Source organism: Lathamus discolor, chromosome 3, assembly GCF_037157495.1.
Source record: "Lathamus discolor isolate bLatDis1 chromosome 3, bLatDis1.hap1, whole genome shotgun sequence".
Lineage (NCBI taxonomy): Eukaryota > Metazoa > Chordata > Aves > Psittaciformes > Psittacidae > Lathamus > Lathamus discolor.
Window position 1 is genome coordinate 14,646,142 of NC_088886.1, and position 24,193 is coordinate 14,670,334.

Genomic DNA, 24,193 nt, shown 5'->3' on the forward strand with positions numbered 1-24,193 from the left:
AATTAAGGTATAAATTAAAGATGAACTGGAATTCTTTTGTTAATTTTCCCTCCTACTTTCCTCCCCCCCAAAATAAAAACCCTAACAAAACCATCCCAAACAAAAAACCAATGACTTCATGATCCTGTAATCCAAACTAACAAAACTCAGGTATATAGCACGATGTATGGCATCATGCTGTTTCATTAACATGACTGTTATATGACTTGTGTTTTATTATTGGCATAATGTTTAATAGATTATGCTTGCATTTTCTGTTGCATGCCTGGTCTCACATTAAGGCTCAAAGATTTATTCTTTAAACAAAAGAATATGAAAAAAGGAAATAAAAAAGTAAATTAATAGGGTTATATTTCTACTTTGTGTATAACCACATGAAGCTTTCCTGATTTTCGAGCAATTCCAAAAGGCCTGAAAGAGTTCCAAAAAGCCTGAGTCAAAATGAGAAAGCATGAACTGCCTGAAAACATATAATTTTAAAAATTAAAAGAGCAAAGAAAAAAATCTTCAAATAGAAAAATCCTTTCAATTTAAAATACCGAAAGATCAACATATTGAATCAGAGACAATAATTTTAACTTCTGTTTCACTTTTTATTTAAATTTCCATCCATCTCTTCTTGACATAAACAATTCAGAGAAATTGAAATGGAACCGAGTAAAAATTCATTGCCACCCAATGAGTATTTTCCAACAAGATTTGACCCACTTCTACCATTCTCCTGATACTTGGCAAGGAGAATCATTTATTTATGATTTTTTAAAGTTTATTTTTATATTTTTTCCAGAAAAAAATCCACAACTGGGGAATAAGTGCCAGCATAAATACATTTGACAGCTCATGGAGAAACAACTTGCTACCATTAATCCTTCTGCCTATTAACAGCAGAAATTTAACCTACACAGTATCCTCCTCTTGTGAGTATAACAGTTAGGTTTGGAGACATTAAAAGTGACTGACTTGTTACCATGCAGGTGCATTGAGGCTTTGTGGGTGTGGGGTGGGTGTGGGCAATGCCTTGAGGACCAAATCACAAAGCTGTGGTAGGGCTCTGGCACCCAAGGGTAGGTGATGAGGGGTTGTCCACAGCGACTGTTTCATGGCCAAAGCAAATGCAACAGGAAATTTCTGAATGGTCACACACCCAACATCCCATCACCGACACCCAAAACAACACTTTATGATCAGGGGTAACTAGTCCCATGGGGAGGTGGTGGGCAGCCCTCACAGGGCAAAGAACTCTTGGTGGGGAGAGACAAACCAGAACTGCAAACTATAAATGATGCTTCCCTGTTCTAGGAGAATCTGGGCCCGAAACCTGTATAATGTGACTGTTCAAAACGTCACAGCAGTCACTTTCAGAGCATTTCACTAGAGAAGCAGAGAGTATAAATATTACAGTATAATTAACATTGTACAATATGTTTCCTATACAAGCTGACATAACTGTCTATATTTCAAGTGGTAGGTTTATACAGCTATGGATGGAAATGAGCAGATTTACTGCAAATACTACCATAAATAAATTTTCCCACACCAACATCGGTAACACAAACAAATGATTATGTCTGTTGTCTGAAACAAAGCAAAAAGTAAAATTGTGGCAGGTGTGACACCTGATAGCTAAATTAAAATTTATAGAATGCATATGGCAGAATTTCATTTCTCCTTTTCATTTAATGATCAAAAAACTAGATGACAGACAGCCCGAAATGAAAACAGATGAAATGAATTTCTGCATGGATCCTGCCAAGTTTCATTTTCACCACAAGTTCTTGGAAAGCCCGGAACCTATTCCCACGTGCATGGCCAGAATTTGCAGATTCTGCGCTTTACCTCTTCATCCTGCCATCTGATGGTTTGCCAAGTCCCGTGTGCTGCAGAATGATTGCAAAGACAAGTCTGCTTATTATGATATCAAGATCTTTCTGTCAGACTCAATAGCCTAATTTTTATATAGAGTATAAATAAAATATAATAATATATATAAATATATAGACGCAAGGACATACATTAGTTATAAAACTTCTCAAAGTCACAGTCATTATAATGCTTTCTCTGATGAAAGTAGGAAGACTGGATAATAAATGAAGTGTAATGGAAATTCGATTTGAGTTTTTTTAATGTGTGCTGAGGTAAAAGGTGAACCTAGTTAACTAAGCAACAGATCCTTTTACTCGTCCGATATGAAACAAGATTCTCTGTGGAATAAGTTTCAGACAGACATGGAGAATTTATTTTTAATCAGCTTTAAAATACAGTCTATAATAAGCATGCCCTTAGGCAGTTGCACTGTGCATGCCATCATAAAAAAAAAAAAAAAAAAAAAAGAAAAAAAAAAGAAAAAAGCCTACAATGAAGCTAAAGAAAAATGGTCAGATGAATGCTATATTTTTTTAATCCATGGTTGTCTTTGCCCCTGCTGAGGATTCCTATATCATCCTTTCATCAGGAGACTTTGGCAAAGCCACTCAGCGGGTGCTGTACGGTGAGGGCCACAAAAATCAATATAGGCAATATGAAGGCAATTTTTAAAAGCTAATGTGTGAAACATTAAAAATCTATGCAGTATAAACCATGTATAATCTTACCAACTCCACAGCTAAAATGGATCAAACGCAGCAGAAATTGTGGTATATTGCACACTAAAGTGAAATAACCTTTAAGGCTGAAAATTGATTCTTTGGGGAAAGTTTTTACAATAAGGTATATTAAGCACTTCAGATAAAAATGACATATCTTCTCATAACAGAGAAATACACTTTTGAAAGAAAACAACTGGGCAGTGACCTTATGGGCTAAATGAAGAGAATTAAGGTTATGGGGGAAAAGATCAAAATTTATGCCTTTGGTACAAAGTATAAGAGAATGATCAGATAGTTTTAATTTCAGAGCATAATGTCATTCAATTCCAGCTTTGTAATTAGGAAGTACTAGTTTGAAAAATGTTTAGTTTTTTCTTGAATACAACATAATTTATATAGCATTAAAATTGTATCTGTTAAAGCTTCATATACCTCTTAAACAGCTGATAAACACCAGTGCTAGAAAAAGAAAATGCCTTTAACAAAGTTTTTATGCACTGAAATTATCACACTAAAATTGAGGTGACTGTTCAGGAGAAAAATCAAGCAAAACACACAAGCATGCTACAATCTACTTCCAAAAGATGAAAGATGGGAGTATTTCTGTCTTGGCTGGGTAGCTGGGAACTTGAAGAACTGAGAGATGAGGGGGCATGCCAAGGTTATGTAGGAAGCCATTGTCAAGGCAGGATCTAAATATATATCTTGGGAATCCTAGAGGGCACAATATTGTCTCATTTTGAATCTAAGTACTCTGCCTAATTCAGTGCAATCTTCCAAAACAATTATAGCCTACAGCATAAGCACAATATACTTGAAAAAAAATTAACATGTATTTTGTATACAATTCCTAGCACAATTATCCTCCTAGTACACTAGCATGAAATCAATAATAAATAAATAGGTAGGTAAAAGGAATCAGCAATATGTGGGAAACATTAAAAATAGAAAATCTTCACCAAACTTTATTCAGATATTTAAAGCAGCCATTTCTGCACTTAACCCTACCAACTTGTCCCTGTACTGTCTTGACTGGATTAATAGGGCAAAACCATCAAATATAAACCTACTTGGAAATTATCTCAGTTCCTGTAAAAATGCATACCTCAAAAGAGATGCACTTTGTAAGTTTGCCATAAGAATAATAAATTTCATGGTTCCTTTCTTATTTCATTGAGACCTATGGAAGTTCCCTGTTAAAACTTCTGCTCTGATGTGAAGTCACACTTTTCATCATCTAACATTTTAGTGTAGTGGATTTTGTATCTGAAGAATTTCAACTAAAACATTAAAATCCTTTTCCTTCAGAACAGAAGCAGAAATATATTGAGCACAAATTTGCATAAGGTGTCTTTAGAGAGAGTGAATGTGATTAAAAATGCCCCTAATGCACCTGAAATATATGCTAACAGTCAAGAACTGAAGGAGTCAAAAGATGCATTAAAATGTAATGAACTTCTATGTGTTGTAGTAATAAAAAATAATTAAAAAGAATGACAGACATTTCAAAACATGTTCGGGGAAAGAAAAACCAAAGACTAAGTAAGATTTCTGAGTAACAGAAAGGGGAACAACCATCAACGACTTAGGCATGGTAAAATTCCTGTTTAAATACTTTTTAACCTACTTTTAATAGGAAACAATAAGAAGTAAAGGTATAATGGAAGCAAAAAAAAAAAAAATGGAAGGTGGAGGGAAATGTAAAATTGATCTTTAGTAAAGAGAATGTAAACATACTTAAGAAAGATACAAAGAAATCAGGATCTGAAGGGCTGTGCTCCTTGGGGACAAGGAACTAGCAGGGACATTAGCAGGGGCATCTGACATATTCTGCAAACCAGGCTCCACCACACAAATGTTGAACAAGATTTAGTGCTTGAGTTTAAACTGTGAGGAAAGGATGAGTGACCAGGACATGTAAACTTTTAACTTGGCTTTTGTTCCAGGTGAAGAACTTGAAAGGATCACAGAGGAATTAATTTATGAGAACTGATGGAGTGGAAAGCATCTCATCGGAGACAGTCTGGGTTTACTGAACTCAGGCTAACATTACTGATCGACTTTTTCCACATACTAAATTGGGCAAAAAAGGATGAGGTAAAATTAATCTGGACTTCAGCAAGATGTTTTGATCTAGTTGCAATCAGAGGAGCCACTGAGATAATGGAGATGAATTGCTGGCTCAAGATGATTATATGGTAGATGGTGATTAGTTTTCAGATAGAGTATTATCTGGCTGAGTCATGGTTTGGGCTCAGCCAGCACTGTACTACATTTTAAGGCGCTGATTAATTTGGTCTTGATCAAATCTGTTGCTGGAATTAGGAGCAGCAATAAATAATTATTTTCTTAGAGCTAATGTAAAGGTGATGTTATATACATTCAATGTATCTGAGGAGAATTCTGGGTCTTGATGAAGTAGCAGTTATGACCTCTTATGTCAAGGAATGGAAGAAGTTGTGTTACAATTTATAAATCCATTTTTTAAGAGTTATTTAGAAAATGATTAAATGACTACAAAGATAGTGATGGGGGAAAAGCAGTAAAGTAGGAGAAGAATATGTATTAAAAGGCTATTGAAAAGTAGTTTTTCTCTTGGGATGAATATATGGGGGGCATAAGCTACGCCTATTGCATAGTAATGTGTATGCTTTAGCTGAGTACAAAACACTACCAAGTAGGAGCACCTGCATTTTCTCACCACTTTCTGGAGCATGACAGACTTTCAGATACTAAGTGGGAGAATTCAGGTCAGCAAGGTTCCTAATCCGGAGAGAAGCTTCAAAGCAATTCTAAATTGTCTCAATTACGTTTAGAATACCACAAACTATGCACTTTATGTCCAAGTGAATTTTTTTGTAATGACATCACAAAAGGAGAAGCAGTTCGTGAAATGGAAATCTAACATGAAATGCAGGTTTCCCTACCTGAGATGGAACTGAGCTTTCCTTCTCCATAACAGACCTACAAAAGCTCTGCTTTGCTTGCCAATCACACCATTCCACATAGCCTCATCCTTTATTCTCCCCTGTAATGTCCAGGCTGGGAATTAGAGAAGAACAAAGTGTATTGCTACTTGGAGAGTGAAATAATTAATTTGCCCTTGTGCAGGGAGAAGTTTCAACAGTGCCTCCTGTAACATCTTGACATTGTTACTGCTATGGTGACCTTCAGATGCTTCTCATGCAGTAAGAAACAGCCTTCTGGGCTGTGTTCTGATTGTCTCACATGCTGGTCAACTTCCTGATGTGGAGGGTACCCCCAGAAGAGCAAACAACAGCTCATATGAGATGCGCTACTATGAACCAGCCCTGCATTCTTGCAACCGGATAAGTTTTATGGGGGGAAAAAAACTTTCAAAACCAGAAATACCGGCAGGAGCAAAGTTATGCTAATTTGCCTCAATATGAAATCATTTGCTCTGGTTCCAGTCTAGATCTGCTGGAACTGGAACACCACTTTTCGTGGTCCAGTGTTGTCTTGATTTTTCCTTTGTATATACAAAATTTTGTATTCCCATTGCTCTAACAGGATGTGTTTTTCCTTCTTCTAGTCTCCTCTTTCTGGCAGGAAACTACATCAACCTCTCTGTATTTAGTGTAAAAAGATTAAAGTGTAAAAACTGTGGCTTTGGCCAATATTTTTCCATTTCTCAAAAGTTGCTACTCAGCAGTACATACCATATCCAGAGTATTTCTCCTGCTTTTTCGGTGTCTTTTTCTCTAGGAAAATGAAGAAGAACATTTTATTTTAGAGTGTCTGTTATCCAGAAAGCAAGAGAAAGAAACCAAGCTGGCTTTATTTTAGCAAATTGACCATATGCCTGACATCAGTGGGAGATGTGTCCTATTGAGAGAAAAGAATAGCCTGTGATTTTAGGGAGATCTTTGCCAGGCTATGGGCTTGGCTTCTGATCTGCACACAGAACTTTTAGGGATGCCTAAAGGTTTGTCAGAGCTTTCCCTCTATGCTTATGATGATAAATACCAAAACAGATAAGAAAAAGAAGAAGCACTGATTTAGCCTTACCTCCATAGAAGAGACACAATATGATATCATAAATGGAATAACATAAGCATAATATTACAAGATTACAGTCCAAAATGTGGTGATGTTCCACATTTCCTGATACAGTCGAAAGCAGAAATACCTCTTTTCCTACCCATTAGAATAGACAATCCAAAGATTCTAACCCTAGAAGCATTTGTGCACGTTTAACTTCTACCAACAGTAATAAATCCTTTCCACTGGCCTCATCACATATTTAAAGTTGAGTAAAGACCAAAGAATTCACAAGGCCAGAAATATGAGTCAGGGTTTACATGGAGAGAACTTGAGGTCCAGAGGGATTAAGTGAGTTGCCAGGAAGTGACTATATATCAGAAGTAAAATTGAATTCAGACCTCTGAGACTCAGTCATCCAACTAAATCACAGGAGTACATTTCCTCTATTTAATCATTAGATAAAAAGTGAGACTGAAGAAAAACTTAATGTCAATTACTTTGGAACCATTTTTGCCTCAATTTTTGGGCCAGATTTCAAAAGTAATGTCTTTTTTCTACACCTAGACGTATCAAATTCAGAAAGGTAAATGCCCATGGTAAGTGTCAGTGAAGACTGATTTTCTGCATGCTTGTTGGTTTTGTTTGTTTGTTTTCCTTCCCTAAAAGCAATTTGTAAAATAATCTAAAAAGCCTGTTGTTTATATATCAAGGAGACAGCAGTTTGATACATGTGTACCTGTTTCTAGTGAGTTGGAATCACAATGTAACTATGGTTTTATTACCATATCTTTTGTTCTCTGGGTTTCTATTTCAAGGGGTTGATCAAAATTAATGTGGTCTCTCTACCCAATGGCATTTATTTTGGTTATAAGATTAGAAATGTAAATTTGCAATAAAAGAAGAAAATAGGAAGCTGTTTTTAATGAATATTTTACACATGACTAATTAACAGAATCCCCTACAGGAATTTGGAAGTAATAAGGAATTGACTGAAAATAAATTAAAAATTAATAAAGGGGTCTCCAAACAACTTTGTTTATGAGCATTACCAGTTGCATTCTTAGTTATGAATATTTCAAGCTGCTTTGCTATTCAGGATGTTTTATTCTTTGAGTGTTCATAATTTTAGAGGTGATTAGACAAAAAAAAATACACCACCACCACAAAACAAAATGTCTTGAAATGATAAAACCTACCTAGGGAAAACTTGCTAATGTGCAAATAATGGCTTAATATCCATTGGTTTTGTCTAATATTACCTGCACTATGATGTTCCTCTTAATCTTCAGCTTCTAAATGGAGTGAACAGAAATGCTCACTAATTCACTGAAAAAAAAAACCCAAACTCAAAAAACTTTTCAAGATATTATCTTAAGACAAGAACTGCAAAAACACAGCTGGGCATAGTCATAACTGTTAGCTGAGCCTTTGGTTTATGTGAGGACTGTTGCAGCAATCAGTGCTGGTCTAGCAGCAGTTTGTGGATGGGTTTGGGATGCAGTTTGGGATGTGCAGTATCAGAGCTGGGATGCCAGGCAGCCATGGATGAAATCTGTACAAATATACTTTGCTAATGGTAGAAAGCATGGCTACCACTTAACTATTCCATTCTCCTTTTCTCTAGTAAATCTATACATCAAAGTGCATTGCAAGGCAATGGGAAGAAAAAATATTTTCCCTTGTTTACAGTATATCTTCATTTACATCAGTATGATAGAAATATTACAGAAGGAGAAAAAATACATTTATGCCAAGTGTTGCCATATGTCTGTAATAGCTTGCTAAAAATCTTCAAAATAAAAGTGATTTGAATTCTCTGTATTGCCTCTGATATAAAAACATTCTCAGAGAAAGTAACCTAAACCTTCCAGCACCTTTGGCTGTGGAAGGTCAGAATGTAGACCTGAAGAATGTAAAAGAAAAGGAAATAGATGACCACTTCAAAATAAATAAATAGATCCACTTCACTGTTAGATGATATGGTAGAACTAAGTATCCTAATACCAAAGACAGATTACAGAAAAACTAGAATAAAATGTTAAGCACTGAATGAGGTTGCTTGTTGTTGTTTTTTAAATTGAAACTGAAAGCAAACAATGGCAGATGGTCAGTTCTTTCTTTCTGAATTTTAAGTACTGAAATCTCTTCTTGGGTCGTATTTATCACTAGGAACAGAATTCCAAAAGAGTGATGCAGAGGATTTGCCTTTTTTAATAAGCAATGGTACTTCCTGAAGCTATCAAATGTTCATAGAGAAAGTACCTGGGGATGTATCTCAAGAAATAAAGAACACATTTAATATAACATAAGAAGATTGTATGGAGTTCCCTTAATAAGAACTTGAAGACTACTGCCCAAAAAGAAATGACTGGCATAGTATTTTTATGAATTTATGCCCCCAGAATAAGCATTAGCAAAAATTGTCTTTGTCATTATAATAATTGATTTGGTATCATACAAACAAAAATGTCTCGCACCTTAGTACAGGGAATTATAACACTTTGTATCAGTGGCTCAGTTTCTCTGTAAAACAGAGCTAAAAGATCTTTCCCAGGTACGTAAGTCCCTGTGAAGTGCTGGGGCATGTATCAGTCCCATTTTGCTTCAGATTCCAGGCAACCACATCTGCCAGAGGGTGCATGTCTGTAGTGTTTGATGGCTCTCTTCAAAGGCTCTATCAGACAAGACATATATATATCATCTCAGCATCCCCCCCTGCCCAGGTAGACAGATGAAAAGCAAAGGGATGATGCTACCTCCCATGACAAAATTACCTTGATAGAAAACAAGATTAAAAAAAAAAAAAAAAAAAGCAATTCCCCCTTCTTTCAATCCACTAATTGCTTTTACACTTTCCCTGCCACCTGAGAAGTCTAAGATAGTTTAAATCATGAATTAGTATTCAGGGTGTGAGCTTCTTCCTTGAAAAAGATCTGCAGATCTCTTGAGAATAAAGAAAATGATGACTCCATCATGGTCAAATGTAAAACTTCCGTTAAAGAACCCATTATATTTCAAGCACGGCAGTTCTCATCATATAACTAAGTTGCTGCTTCCATGTATGGAAGCGCTAGAACTTCTCCATCCCATAGAAGAACATAATTTTCTTGATCAACAACATAGACTAACTCTGTTTAAGCTTTCTAAAATAAAACAACTTCCCTGTGTTTTTCTGTATGAAGCATACAAAAGCCATGGACATTTTGCAATAAGATTTGGACTCAGATGAAACCTGTAAAGCTCCTAAGCCTCTGAATTCCTAGCTGAGCATCACAGTCTCTAGACATCATGTGTTAGCAGTTTAAAAATAACACTATGTATTCTTGAAAAGCCAAGAAATTCTCTCCAAGTGTGCAGACACTGGTTAGTCTCTGATCAATTCTTCCAGGGCCCTCATCTAGCAAAGAACCAGCTAAATAAAGGTTCAAACAGTTTTCACCAATCTACAAATGTGATGCATTTCTTAAAAACAAGTAGCTGATTACGATGATTTAGCTATCACTAAAAGCTTTTAAATAAAACCTTAAATACATCCTCATTGTAAAAAGAAATTGCAGTTTCTGAGGTTTATTGATAATGCCATTTATTAAGGACTTCTGAGCTGATTTGCTCTTTTGAAGATAAGCTCTGAACAACATTTGTTGGATATTCATTATATTCTCCACAGCCTCTGTTAATTTTTTCCCTTCCTAATGGAAATACTTTTTTTTTTCTTCCTTTTTTCCCTTAGGAAGAAAATCACCTTGAGTGTTTCTGACTGGTTTGCAAAGACTAGACCAAAACACAGTTGAAATTTAAATATCAATAGGTGCCACTAAACATTGGCAAGGGCTCCAACTATTGGCAAGAACTTTTTACAGAAAGAAATAACACCCCTCCTCTTATTGGGAATTAACGCCTGTAGCTGCAGTAAGAGTGGAGCCGTGTGGCAGGAGCTCACCAGGAGTGCTGTGTAACCATCACCATTAATAGGGCTGCAGTGCTGGAGGAGTCGGCAGGTAGTGAATGAACAGCTGGGGAACAGTTTGATTCACAGATGCTTCAGTATTGCTAGAAAGGCCTGTGGTGAAATTCATGGATGTTTTACAAATAACAAACCCACAGCTATTCCAGCTGTGAATAGTCAAGTTGCAAATAATAGTCTGAGGGTCCAGGCCAATTTTCCCCAGAGCTACAACATATTGTAGTGGATCTCTTTGTGGCTCGGCAATACATTTTCCCCACAGGAGTGATGGAAGGAAGGAGCTGCAGCTTCTCCTCCCCTCCCTTTGGCACCCCAGATCATACACGGTTCCCATCTAATGGCAGGTAAGTGCCAAATTCAGATGTGTCTTTACACAACCAGCTGCCAGATTGTAAAAATGTTGAACAGCAAACCTTTCAAAACATTCTACCAAAGTAGTAAACTTCTTCCTTAGGTGAATTAAAGGATCAAACATAGTTCGTGACTGACATTTTACAGGAGTCTTAACAACAAAAAAAAAACGCCAACAAAAACACACACAAAAAAAAAAAAAAAAAAGAGCAATTTGTATATATTTTCTAAGGTTTTGATGTAAAGATTCCTGAGAAAACTCTGGCAAAACTTTCTCACAAGACACATATAACAGGAAAGTAAACTATAAACCAGACTACTCAGGTCATATTGTTTAGTACAAGAGAACTGAAAACAAACAGAATAAACAGTGGAAAAGTAAATGAAATTTTTGAAGTCTCTCAGGTATAACTTTCTCAGGTTCTCTTCTTCTTATGAGCCTGAAAAGCAGATGTTACATGGTTTAACTCTATAATTTGTATTTATAAAGCAGAGGTAGTAATAATGTGTACTAGCCATTGTGGAAATACTTACAAATAATAACTATAATGTACCATATTTTAAATGAAATTATTAAATGCTCAGAAACGACAAACAAAACAGGCTTATAAGAACATACTAACCACATATACACCGACTCATGATCCATGGAATAAACATAATTCCTTCCCTAAATAAATAAAAATAAGGACTAGCGATGATTTGAAAAGCAGAAGTCTGTCTGTCCATGTATAAAGAGCTAGAGATTATAAAAAACAGATTGAAAAATGTGTTCAATTGACATTTCTAACATCTGTTTTATTTTCATCTTCAATTAGAAGCCAAATCCAAAGAAAAGAAGTGCTTTGGATCTGAGTCAAGTTAGATTTTTCTGGCTTTAGCTCATTTTATCAAGTGCAATTTTACTGACTTCTATTTATTTATTTATTTTTATGGCACAGTGTTTTTGCAGCACATTTTTATCTTGCACACGTGGGTGAAATTTTATATAATCAAAAAGTTTTATTATTTCCACTAAAAGCTATAGAAATGCCATGAAACTCTGACATGCCTTCCTTCCCTTTGCACCCTGCTCCTCCCCCCTCACCCTAACAGTAATTTATGGCAATTATTTGGATCTATTGTCTCTACAGTGCATAAAGAGTCTTGGGTTGCACAAGCAACCATAAGAAATAATTTAGTGATTTACTTCCATCTCCCAGCAGAACTCTGCCTACAGCAACATGATTTCCTTTCCTATCATGAATCTAACCCCTGCTACGTTTATCTCTGAAGACATTACCTTACCTTCTGTCCTTTCTCCAGATTTCCTGCTTGCACGCTGACAAGATTAATAACTCAGATTACTTTTGATCTTGTGGGTACTTCACCTTCCTCAGGCTGGTCCTCTGAAGCCTAGTCCACTAGAAACTTCTGGGGATGGAGGTGGTGGACTGCAACTGACCACAGCAATGGCTGTGGTGGATCGTGCATCCCACTAGACATATTTCAAACTTTCTGGAGTTCTACAGATCAAAATTCACACCCTAAATCAATTCAGGGGCCCTTAGGAAACTGGTACCTATTATCTGCTTACTCACTATATAGGCAACCTCCTACATACAATAGCTTAAATATGATATAGCTAAGAAACAGCTGCATGTTGGTCCCTTGCAAAAACTAAGGTTGGCATCAGAGAAACAGCATCCTTATATAAAAAGCAAAGGTCATAAGATGTGAGCAGGTGTCAAGAAATTTTTGTCTTTAATGACAGTACAGTGAAAAGGACAGAGCTTTTTAAAGCAAACCCAACTATTCAGTGAGTTCAAATAAGGTGTATTTTATTTCTTATTTTTCTTGTTACATTACCCAGGGACTGTAATGTAATTTCTAGTGCCACCTTCCCTATTCAAACACATTAAAATAAGGATTCTTTGCTGTTTTCCAAAGAACACAGCCACTTCGTCCTTTGATCTTAAACTTGTATTAAAAATCATGTTTGGATGTTTGATTTGTTTTTACAATGAGTAGGCAGGCAGTGTTTTGCAGTGGGTTTCCATAATCAGATATTCACTTCTATCTTTCACTTTTAAATAAAGTATAAAGTGTTGGCACAGGGGGAAAGTACAAAGCTATATTAAAATGAAGTACACTGATTAAAAATGAATAAATATGTTCAAATAATGAATCTGACTATAAAAGAAGCCAAAATCTACATTCCTGTGCATGCAATGTCTGAGGAACACAAACGTTTACCTTATTTAACTATTCTATTTAACTCTACTGACAGCTATTCTCAATAACGCTGAAATAATGATACACCCCTTTCATTCTCTTTCCCTTACATATATGCGTATATATATGTATTATATGACAGATAGATGCTAATACTGGTGTTTCTTCTGAAAACTTAACTCTGATTAAAACTTCAACTCAGCAGATGAAGAGGCTGAGTTACCTCATCTTCATGTTTTCAATGAATGGTATTTCTGTGCCCATGAGAGCTGAATCCCAGGAATTAAACTGAGAGCAAGGTTAGGTACTTACACCTGTCTTCCTGGGACCATCCTGCTTTGATGCCATATTTAGCTCCTTATAAGAGATAATTAAGCCCTAAAAGCACTTTCATGGAAGACCTTTGAGCATTCGTGTACACCAGATCAGGGCTGGAACATGTAGCTTGCTGATCAAGTCCCTTTCTCTCCTAACATTAAAGTATTCTTTTTTCTTTCATGAACAGTCCTTGAAACTGCTCCTCTATACCCACTAAAAACTATAGTAGAGTCCATTAGACTGTCATATGAAATTGATTGAGCATTAAACTGAAAAATCTATGTTTAAAATCTTGCCTTCATGCAAGCTGGATTTACAACTGGACTGACCTTCAGCAAATAGTCAAGACCCTCAGAAGTGGCATGATGGACCACTGTATAAATGGAAACTTGTAGTCAATCAGAAGAGTTTGCACTTCATTGATCAGCTAAGATGAGAGAAAACCATCTCTAAGTGCAATTCTGAAAGTCAGGGGAATTCTTACACATCTTGTTTACCTGGAGCAGAAACTAAAATGCCTGTATTCCTCACCACTGTGGAGCTGAATTTAAATATTCAGCAAACCATTGAAATGCTGCCCGGAGACAATCTGTAGGCAAAACCTCAGACAAAAGAAAGAGGTAAGCTTCTGACTCTCACAATCATTTCTGAACTGTTAGCATGCTTTAGCAAAACCAGCTTGCATTTCAAAAAAAAAAAAAAAAAAAAAAAAAAAAGTGTATTACTGTTTGCATAAATATTGGCAATTCTAAAGGTACACAGTAGCTATAAATGCTGCATACTTGCCAGCATGAATTATGCTGTCTGACATATATAACGGTTAAAAAGATATCAGAAGAAACAGGAAAGTTTCACGTAAAACCTGTATAAATGATAGGATTGGATTTTGGCCAGTCCCATCTTTTATTCAGTGCCTTATCAAGAAAAAAGCTCTCCTTCCTGGTAAATGGTGCACTGATGGAGGAAGGATGGCAGGAAAACTGAGCACTGTAAATATACTGGATGGTTTCTTTTATAATGGCGTTTTGATAATGATTCCCCAGTTAAGACTGGGTTGAGATTTGCATTTAAATCAAGCCTGAAATCCCCTTGTTTCACATTTTAATAGTTTAGTAGTCTCTAAATTTGGCACTGAAAACTTCAGAGAAGACTTTTCCTTGTTATTTTCTTTAGTAAATATTTACTAGATCATTATTAAATAGTTGCAAATGAAAGCTGTAAAGGAAACAGCTTTTCTTTTGTATCACATTTTCTTGGGTTTTACAGTCTTTAAGACCAGCAAAGTTCACAAACACATAAGTGCATACTCGTGTGAGTACACACTTTACATTCCTTCAGGTGTCTTTGACAGCTGGCAATTGTCAACATAGACCATTCTAGAAAGTCTGTTAAGCACAAACCACTATTGTGCTAAACCAACCAACCTACTGGAGCTGTATGTAGAGGAGACCCTTCATCCATCTCTTGTTCTGATGAAAGTAAGTCCCTTGTCCCTTACATTCACTGCCTTTTTTTCTGTGTGGAGCCAGGCAGATCATGATGTATATAACATTAATACTTTTGTATTAAAGCTTACTGTTACAATAATGGATTTTTTTAGAATTACATACTTTGATCCATAAAAATGGCCTAATCATGACAGTCACAGGAAAAAACCCACTGTTTTGTTGTCAAGAGGAATAGCAAGGTGACAAAATTAGAGAACTGACCCACAGCTAATCAAGGACTGGAAAAGTGGGTTGTGAAATTTAATCGAATCTGAGTCTAATATGTAGTTCATCATTCCTGCTCCGAAGCTTTTCTTTGCAGACCTGCTGTTTGCACCATAACTCCTTAGCTTATTACCTTTTTTTTTTTTTTTTTTCATTCCAATGGCCAAAACCCCCACTACAGGACAGACCCTACCCTTTGTCTCTCTGATGTGAGTTGTTTCCTTTGTACTAAGCCAGAAGAGGTTCACCAGACTCAAGTGAGGCAAGAGGTGAGGGTTTGGGTTAGACTAGATTAACAAATCTAAAGGTTTAAGGTGGATAGGGTTAAGAATGAGGCCAAGAAGAGAAATAATAAATCAAAGGCCAAAAGAATATTAGGTAACTTCAGAGTTTATTTGCCTTTCACAGCTTGCATTACTGAGATGTACAATCTAATAATCCCATCCATGGGAAAAAAAAACCAACCCACAAACAAACAGCAAACCTGTATGGACTTCATACAACATAGTAAATATTTGGCTGAATGTATAATATTACAATTGGATTATGAATGAAGGGTGGAATTTCTCTTTGATTAGAGATGGATTAGCAAAAGGATAGACTCAGATCAAAGACATTGTGGAAAGAATTAACACAGTTCTTGACAAGTGCAACAACTAGCAAAAAATGGGAGAAGAACTTTTAAAGAGCAAAACAAATAATTCCTGACTTAAGACAGAGAGGAAGACAGCCAGCCTCCAAAGAGCGCTGAACCTAGGGTGCAAGAGAGATATTGTCAAATCCTACACATGAGAAGAAGCACTGAAAAGCTATGTGCCAGTGGGATTTTCTCCTGTGTCCATCACATTTTCTCCACTTCCTCCACTGTTCTTCTGTGTAAAAGACCCATTTTTTCAGTTATGTAAAGGACAAGAAGAGATAAAAGCTGGGTTCAGGAAGTTATGTTGCCCAGATAACAACCCTTTCTTTGTTAAAATTCCTAAATGTGACATCTCAATGAGAACAAATTCAGCCTCTCATCTTCTATTTTCCTTCCTCCTTTTGTCCATGTTGCTGTCAGTCTCTTTGACACATTCTTCTTCAAACACTCCCTATCAACTCTAATATTTCCCAAGAAGGGGACTCTTTTATGTTCTTCATCATCATGAAGACACCATACACTTCTTCAGGTCAATGAACAACTTCCTCTCTGACCATTCAACCTGACAAATAAATTACACTCAAACTTCAGAGGAAAATAATACATCTATGAACAAGATCAAACAAAACACATACAGTGTATGATTCACCATGGGCCCTTTACTCATTTCAGTGTTACTGGAAATACAGATTATCAATGTTAACTAACCTAAATACATTTAGGCTTTCAAAATCAAATAGTAGTTTTATGGTATCAGTTATCTGTAATCCAGAAAGCCTTTGATTATTTGTCATAGCTTCCACTGATACAACAGCATTTAAAGAGAAAAGCTGATAGGCCAAGCAAAGGCAATTGAATAACTTGTGTAAATTATCCACCCGGGAGCCATAACTGGCTGCAAAAATGACGCCACTGGTGCATTTTATATAAACACAGGTGACAACGAAGTGCCATAGGTCATGGGAGGGAAAGCAAGCAAATGCCTGTCAGAAAGAACCCGATGATAAAGTATAGGCAAAGAAGAAGACAACTAAAGCAGTGAATATTTAGACCCAGGACTGTAAACAAGTATTTCCATGGTAACTTAGTTTTAATTTTTTTTTTTTTTTTTTTTGGTGGAAACATTTGAAAATTATTGAGGCTGTAATAAAAATTGCACTCTAGGTTGTCTTGAACCCTTTTTTTAGGCGAGGGCTCACAATTTAATTCCTGTCCTGCATCATATACTAAAGAGACAGCTAAAATGAATAAATGCTGCATGGTTGTCTAAATATTTGAAGTATTTAGGGCTGTAAAGGGTGTGGTGTGCACACGTAGATAAATAATATGAATTTAAGGGATCAAGGTGAGTTATACGAGAAATTTTACAGCCTGAAGAGCATTTCACTGAGATGTTCATAATTTAAGTAAGTAGAACTCCCAAAATACAATACAGGACAGAATCAGACATTGCATCTTCCATCAATAAGGACAACAATAACAAAATAACCTCAGTGTTCACAGTCATGCAGAAACATGCTTTACTGTTATTTTTTGTCCCATAAAGATTTTGAAGATGTAAATCTTCATGAAACTTTTTAATTCCAAGGAATTTTGATTAATTTGTACTTTAAGGAGATTTTTAATCTATTTATTTTATGATGTTTTCCAGATTTTAGAACTTCTGTTTTTCTTTTGTGCACAGACATATTAAAATGGTATATGATCTATGGGGCACATATAGGGCACAGGATACACATACCTTTTGAACTACTGAGAGATAAAAATTTGAACTTGTCACAGATTTAGTTTTCTGGCAGTATAAGTAAGATATTTTCTGCTTGTACATTAATATTCAAATCATTCTTTTAGCTAATCTCACCTATTGTCATTTTCAGCTCAAGTTTTCTATCTTGTGATAGTGTATTTTTGCCTGAAGTAAAATAACATTTTCCACACCAAAAATCACACACATGGAATCAAATATGGAGTTGAAAAAAAAAAAAAGTTTTGAATAATTAATTTGATAAAAAACCACCCACCCAACCATAGAATCATAGAATAGTTAGGGTTGGAAAGGACCTCAAGATCATCAAGTTCCAACCCCCCTGCCATGGGCAGGGACACCTCACACTAAACCATTCCACACAAGGCTTCATCCAACCTGGCCTTGAACACTGCCAGGGATGGAGCACTCACAACCCCCCTGGGCAATCGATTCCAGTGCCTCACCACCCTAACAGGAAAGAATTTCCTCCTTATCTCCAATCTAAACTTCCCCTGCTTAAGTTTTAACCCATTACCCCTTGTCCTGTCACTACAGTCCCTGATGAACAGACCCTCCTCAGCATCCCTATAGGCCTCTTTAGGTACTGGAAGGCTGCTATGAGGTCTCCATGCAGCCTTCTCTTCTCCAGGCTGAACAGCCCCAACTTCCTCAGCCTATCTTCATACGGAAGGTGCTCCAGTCCCCTGATCATCCTTGTGGCCCTCCTCTGGACTTGTTCCAACAGTTCCATGTCCTTTTTATGTTGAGGACACCAGAACTGCACACAATACTCCAGGTGAGGTCTCACAAGAGCAGAGTAGAGGGGCAGGATCACCTCCTTTGACCTGCTGGTCACACTCCTTTTGATGCAGCCCAGGATACGGTTGGCTTTCTGGGCTGCGAGCGCACACTGAAGCCTGCCTATGTTCATTTTCTCATCGACCAGCACCCCCAAGTCCTTCTCTGCAGGGCCGCTCTGAATCTCTTCTTTGCCCAGTCTGTAGCCGTGCCTGGGATTGCTCCGACCCAGGTGTAGGACCTTGCAATTGTCATGGTTGAACTTCATAAGATTACCAACCAAAACTCAATACCTTTCTTGAGTGGGAGGACAGAACCTATTTGCAAATTCAGGCTGTCTTATGGAAATTTTCAGAAAAAAAATAAAAAAAAAGGGGAAGCTTTTTGATTTGACCTGGGCTTTTTGCCCAGGGAAGCTGTGAATGCTCCATCCCTGTTGGTGTTCAAGGCCAGGTTGGACAGAGCCTTGGGTGACATGCTTTAGCATGAGGTGTCCCTGCCCATGGCAGGGTGGTTGGAACTAGATGTTCTTAAGTTTCTTTCCAATTCTAACTAGTCTATGACTTTATTCTATGATTGACACCTTTTGAAACTGAAATTTTCCATTTTGGAAATGAGAAAAGCTTTCCCTTTGACATTTTCCAAGTGAACCTTTCTGAATTTTTATTTTTAAATTAATTTTTAATTTGAAACAGACTAAAATGAAAATGGATTAAATAAACTGTAAGGGGGGGCCCAGAATATTTTGCTTGGGGTAGAAGAGTGAAATTTTTTTGTTTATCTGAACGAAAAAAGTAAATGGGACATTTTTCAGTTTTCAGTATTCCTGGACCTATACTTTTCCTCTAATTTTTAGTTTCCTGTTAAATTTATAGCATTCTTTGTTACAGTCCATTCACTGGGTTCTGTCCATTCATTTCAGCTGCACCACAGCGTTTGTTGAAGGAACAAAACTTAGGGTCCTCTATAGTCTCTGTTTAAAAAGATGTCGACTGTAGGGAGAGAAAGGGAATGCTGCATTCAGCAGTGTGCATGTGTGTGTGTCTCTGACTGTCCATCCATCCCTCCCTCATAGCTGATTCCCAGTTTTCCATCTGTTTAATTTGCTTAAGTGGTTAATTAATTTATGGGCAGTTTCTGTCAATACATTTAGTTAGCAAGTAGCTGTCACAGGATTATCCCATTTTACTAAAGAAGCTAAGGCAGGCAGGGACTAGTGGGAAGAGGATTTTTAGTTGTCAAATAAGATGAGAATTTACTGATGTAAATGTTGGCATTTTGTCAGAAATCCTGCTATACATCATGGGAATAGGCACAGGGCATTGTATCTACTTTTTGCGTATAGCAAAAGGATAGTCATTTCCTCGTGGGAGCTCTCCACCAGGGAGAAGAATGTCACTTTACTCCAGCATTTGCAAGGCCTGATGAAAAAAGGAATACCTGGGCAGGTTTTTTGATGTTTGTACTTTTTAGAGAAAAGTTCTTTAGAGAAAAGAAACTGTCAATGTCCCTATGAACTATGAGTTGTTTTCTTTATGTTTTTACTGCAAAAGAGAAATTGCCTCACTGATTCTTTTAAGACCTTTCCTCCTGCTGAACTCTGGTCCCATAGTTTCCCATTTCACAGGTACTTTCAGTTCTCTCACTAGAGTGGGCTGTTCATGCATGGAGACATTTACTGCCAAATCAGGCTTGAAATGCCACTGCGCTTTTGCTTTTATTAACTGCCTTTACATGGTGATCATCACCTTGTTCACTGTGACTCAGCACTGAGCATTAGCGATCTATGTACAGCAGATCACTGCAGTGGGTGAAAGATTTGGGCTTTTTCCTCTCCTCCCTGATAATTGAGGCTTTACTTACATGGAAAGAGAGAAAATATTAACACCTGGAAATGAGGGAAAAACAAACACAGCATTGTTGAGATTCATTATAACTAAGAGCTTTAGTAAAGGGAACATCAGTGCAATTAGGGTGTAATCCAAAGCCCATTTAAGTCATTGGGAATCAGTCCACTAGCTTAAATAGGCTTTGGATCAGGCCCATATTGCATATCAGAAGGCAGTGCTATCTGAGAGAGATTGCATTTCGAAGTGTGAATAACACTGCTGCACACAGCTTTGCTGTTAGAAATTCCAGCTCTGTCACATTTTCTGTTGCTGGCATCCTCTTTTCATCAACATTTGTCTTGTAGCAGATTGTGGTTATTATTCTAAATCCAAAGTGCTTTTTGAATAAGCATCATCATCATTCAGGCAGATCTGTTGAACAGTTCTATAACACAGTGGGCATGACCATGGCTGACACAGCACAGTAATAAAAAGACATCCTAGAAACATGTCATTTTAATGTCCTATCAATTTCATGGACTTTTTAAATGTTTTGTAGTTCTGACCAAAACAGGCCCTGTAAGCAGAAGAAAAAAGTATGATTGGGGTCAGCTGCTCAGAAGGCCTGAATGTTTTGTAGAAGCCCAGCGGCAAAAGGCCTTGAAATAATGATACATTTTCCCCCATGCATCTGCCAAGAGAGGGAAGGTGGCCGAAAAGTGTTTCAATCAGTAGTAACAACTTTGTCCCCAGAGTTGCTACTATTATGATGATTCAGGACAGGAGAGAACCTTGCATTGCCAAATTTAGGATGAAAGCAAAGGGAACATTGTAAAGGAGCTGGTGGTAAACACAATCTCGTCTACCAACTTCTACCGCACACCAGAGTGACGGCTTTCTTCTTCCTGTTTCCAGGCAGTTAAACTTTCTTGTAGGAATTATGCCCTCTAACTGCCAGCTTCATATACCATCACCCATGGATAGGGGACCAGCGCAGAACTGCCATGTCCAGGAGACGCTCAAGGCATAACTATCTTGACAAACATGGGAGTCGTTGTGGGAAAGAACATACAAGTATAGATGGATGAGAAGGAAGGTATTTTCTGAGTTCTTTCTATGTTCCCACCTTAGCTGCAGGACTGCTGTTTTCTTATTTCCTGTTACTAGGCAAATTTCTGGGACATTTCCAGAAGCTGTGTTTGTAGGGCAGGTGACAAAGGTAAGAGTAGGATGCTCATTGTATGTCTAAACAGAGACTAGGGAATGAATGAAAAAAACATTTCTGAAAGAGAAGCAAAAAAAAAAGCAAGTCAGGGAGTTACTTAGCTTGACATAGGAGGCTCTGAATATACACTCTATATTGCTCTATATTGCTCAATCTAATAGGCAAGCAAAGGTGGCGGCTCTCTGGGGCTGAAGATGGCAATGAGTGGAAGAGCCTGTCAGGATAACCCAGAGGAAACTGATGCAGCCCACAAAAAGAAATATTTTTCTGGTAGGAGAGGTTATCCAAAGCCTTAAACAAGTCAGCCTTGATATTTTAGGCCGAATGAGGTGACATTAGTATTGTCAACTAATTTTCATTGTTTTTTTCATTAGTCGCTTTCAAAAAGACTTAGAAGGGAGGTCTGTATCAATACCTGACATACAGAAAAAGCAAATAAACCGTACATGAACTGTACTTGAAGAGCCTGGACACTCTTTGAACAAGCCAGGAAGAACAGATAGAAACAACAGGGAATACAATATGCATTTCTTTTTCACCCAATTATGACACAATTCAAGGTAACAATTACATAATTTATAAAAGCGTATTATCCTTTATCTGTGATTGTAGTATTAAATCTTGCATATGAGAGTTAAATAAAAACCCAAACAAAACAAAAACAATCCTCTAGAAATGTCGTTGCTGAGAGCACAAAGTTTTGCTACTGGTACCAAGTAATAAAATATGGGAAGCCAGGATGCAGAGAGTTTGCTATTCATGTTATAAATATGCATCCTCCTTCACCCGGCAGAGAAGATAAATTTAAATTTTCAGTTCTTCAATCCAGCTGCATCATTTGGAATTAATTTCCCTGAAGAAAAAGCGAGGGATCAAACAAAGTTGATCTCTGTTACTGTCACCGAATAAAATTGAACTTGATGCCAAATATTAACAATCCTTGGGCATAATCAATGGTAGCAACAGCAAATTTCTGACTCAAGGCAAAATGTGCTAGTTCTTACAAAAAGGCTTGGATTAAGTTTATGATCTGATTTGCAGATGAGATATCTAACACAGTTATATTTTGATGAACTCACATGTCAGAAACAATCCATCTTTTCTTCCACCACATTGTTTTGTCATGACATCCAGTGTCCGTCTTGGATGAAGATAAATAATAGTTTGCTCTTCTGTAGTTAGTTTCTTCTGAAGATACCAGAATGACTTACAAACTTCACCTATTCAAACAAATGAAGAATGGGTAATTACAAATGGAAATAAAACTGTTCCTGGTGTGAAACTCAGAACTCACTAAAATGTAATCAGGCAGGAAAATTATTCCCCAGTGGAAACAGAAATAGCAGTTAGGAGGAGATATAGGCTGGACACACTTCTACACAAAGTGGTCAAGACCTCAATTTCACATTTTGCATTCGATTCACATTCAATAGCTTATTACCCCAAGTACTTCCCTGTATCTTTAATTTAATGATAACCAAACTCCGAAATGATGCTCCTATAATAACCAGTACTATTTTGTACAGCATATTTCTTTACCCATTTCAAATGCCTGATATGATTACAGTAGAAAGTGACATAATAGTGTTATATTCTGAAGGAAATCAAATCAAATTAACACCAATTTAATTTTCAATATAATTGTCCACAATAAATTCTTAGAGTGAGTTAGCACCATTATTTTAATGTCTAATTCAGATTAATTTCTGGTGATCGTGTATATAAGTTCGTGTATAACAGTTGACTGACAGTCTTCTGACATCGAGGAAAGGGTTTCAATAGCAATTTAGAAACAGGGAAGATGTTCATTACAAATGTGACAGTTTGGTTATGTTTATGGTAAAGATTGGGGAAGAACTGCTTTTTGTTATTGATTAAAAAAACCCACAGAAATTCTTATTTACATTAATTCTAATTTAATTAATAAATAATTCTTATTTAAAAGTCAAAGTGAAATGATACAGCTTTCTTAGAATTCTTCTCTGATGACAGAAAATGAGTTTGCCAAATATATAGGGTTGAACCTGCAGCTTTAGAAGAAAAAGGTGTCAGCCAAAAACCACAACAATGTGCAGGTCCAGGTTGTGAAAGCAGTGCCCATAAGAATGAGAGAAGCTTGTACCTGCTACCTGCTTAATCTATTAACTGGATAATTTAACTACAAAGCAGCAACAAGAGGATTATGCCCAGATTACTTTAAACCAATACTAAGTTCAAAAGTCATGGGCAATACAGAAGGAAGTGGATGAATTATATCAAAAGCTTCTTGAACTTTGAATAAGAAAAAGGCAGGAACTGAATGTATCAGCATGCAAAGCTTTGAAGTATGGTCAAGTCAGACAGTAATAATTTTGCAATTTTAAACAATTTTGTTTTCCATTAAGGGTAACTTTCATCTATTTTATCCACTCTGAAACAAGCTGTTTATATCACAGTGTCAGGCATTGCCCTTTTAGAAATGAAATTTTATCTGTCAGATATTAGTTGGAATATCAGTATGTATCCACATTCTCACACCCCATACATACTGGCATTCTCAAAAGGATTTTGTGTAGAAAATATTTTAAGCCACACTTACACAGAACAAAGCAAAAAATCAGCTTGTATCTGTTCTGTGTATAACACGGACTGATTTTAATGTTACTTTGAAGCACATCCATCAATTCCACACGCTGCTTTCTTTGGACTTGCTGCAAACTGTTCTCTAGCAAAACTAACAAATGCAGAATATTGCTACCCAAAAGCATGTGGATCATAACATGTTGTGTTTAATGGACAAAGATATCCTGTGTTGAAAGGCTGAAT

General features: G+C 36.7%; 1 long non-coding RNA gene across 1 annotated transcript in view; it reads right to left on the reverse strand.

Moving 5' to 3' along the window:
• Positions 1–614: 614 nt before the first annotated feature.
• The window catches only part of LOC136010854 (uncharacterized), a 43,732-nt gene continuing 20,153 nt past the window's right edge, over positions 615–24,193 (reverse strand). Inside the window, exons 2-3 of the long non-coding RNA XR_010611034.1 lie at positions 22,468–22,608; positions 615–1,877 (exon numbers count right to left, since the gene is read on the reverse strand). This is a non-coding gene — a long non-coding RNA (uncharacterized LOC136010854). The remainder of the gene's footprint in view (positions 1,878–22,467; positions 22,609–24,193) is intronic.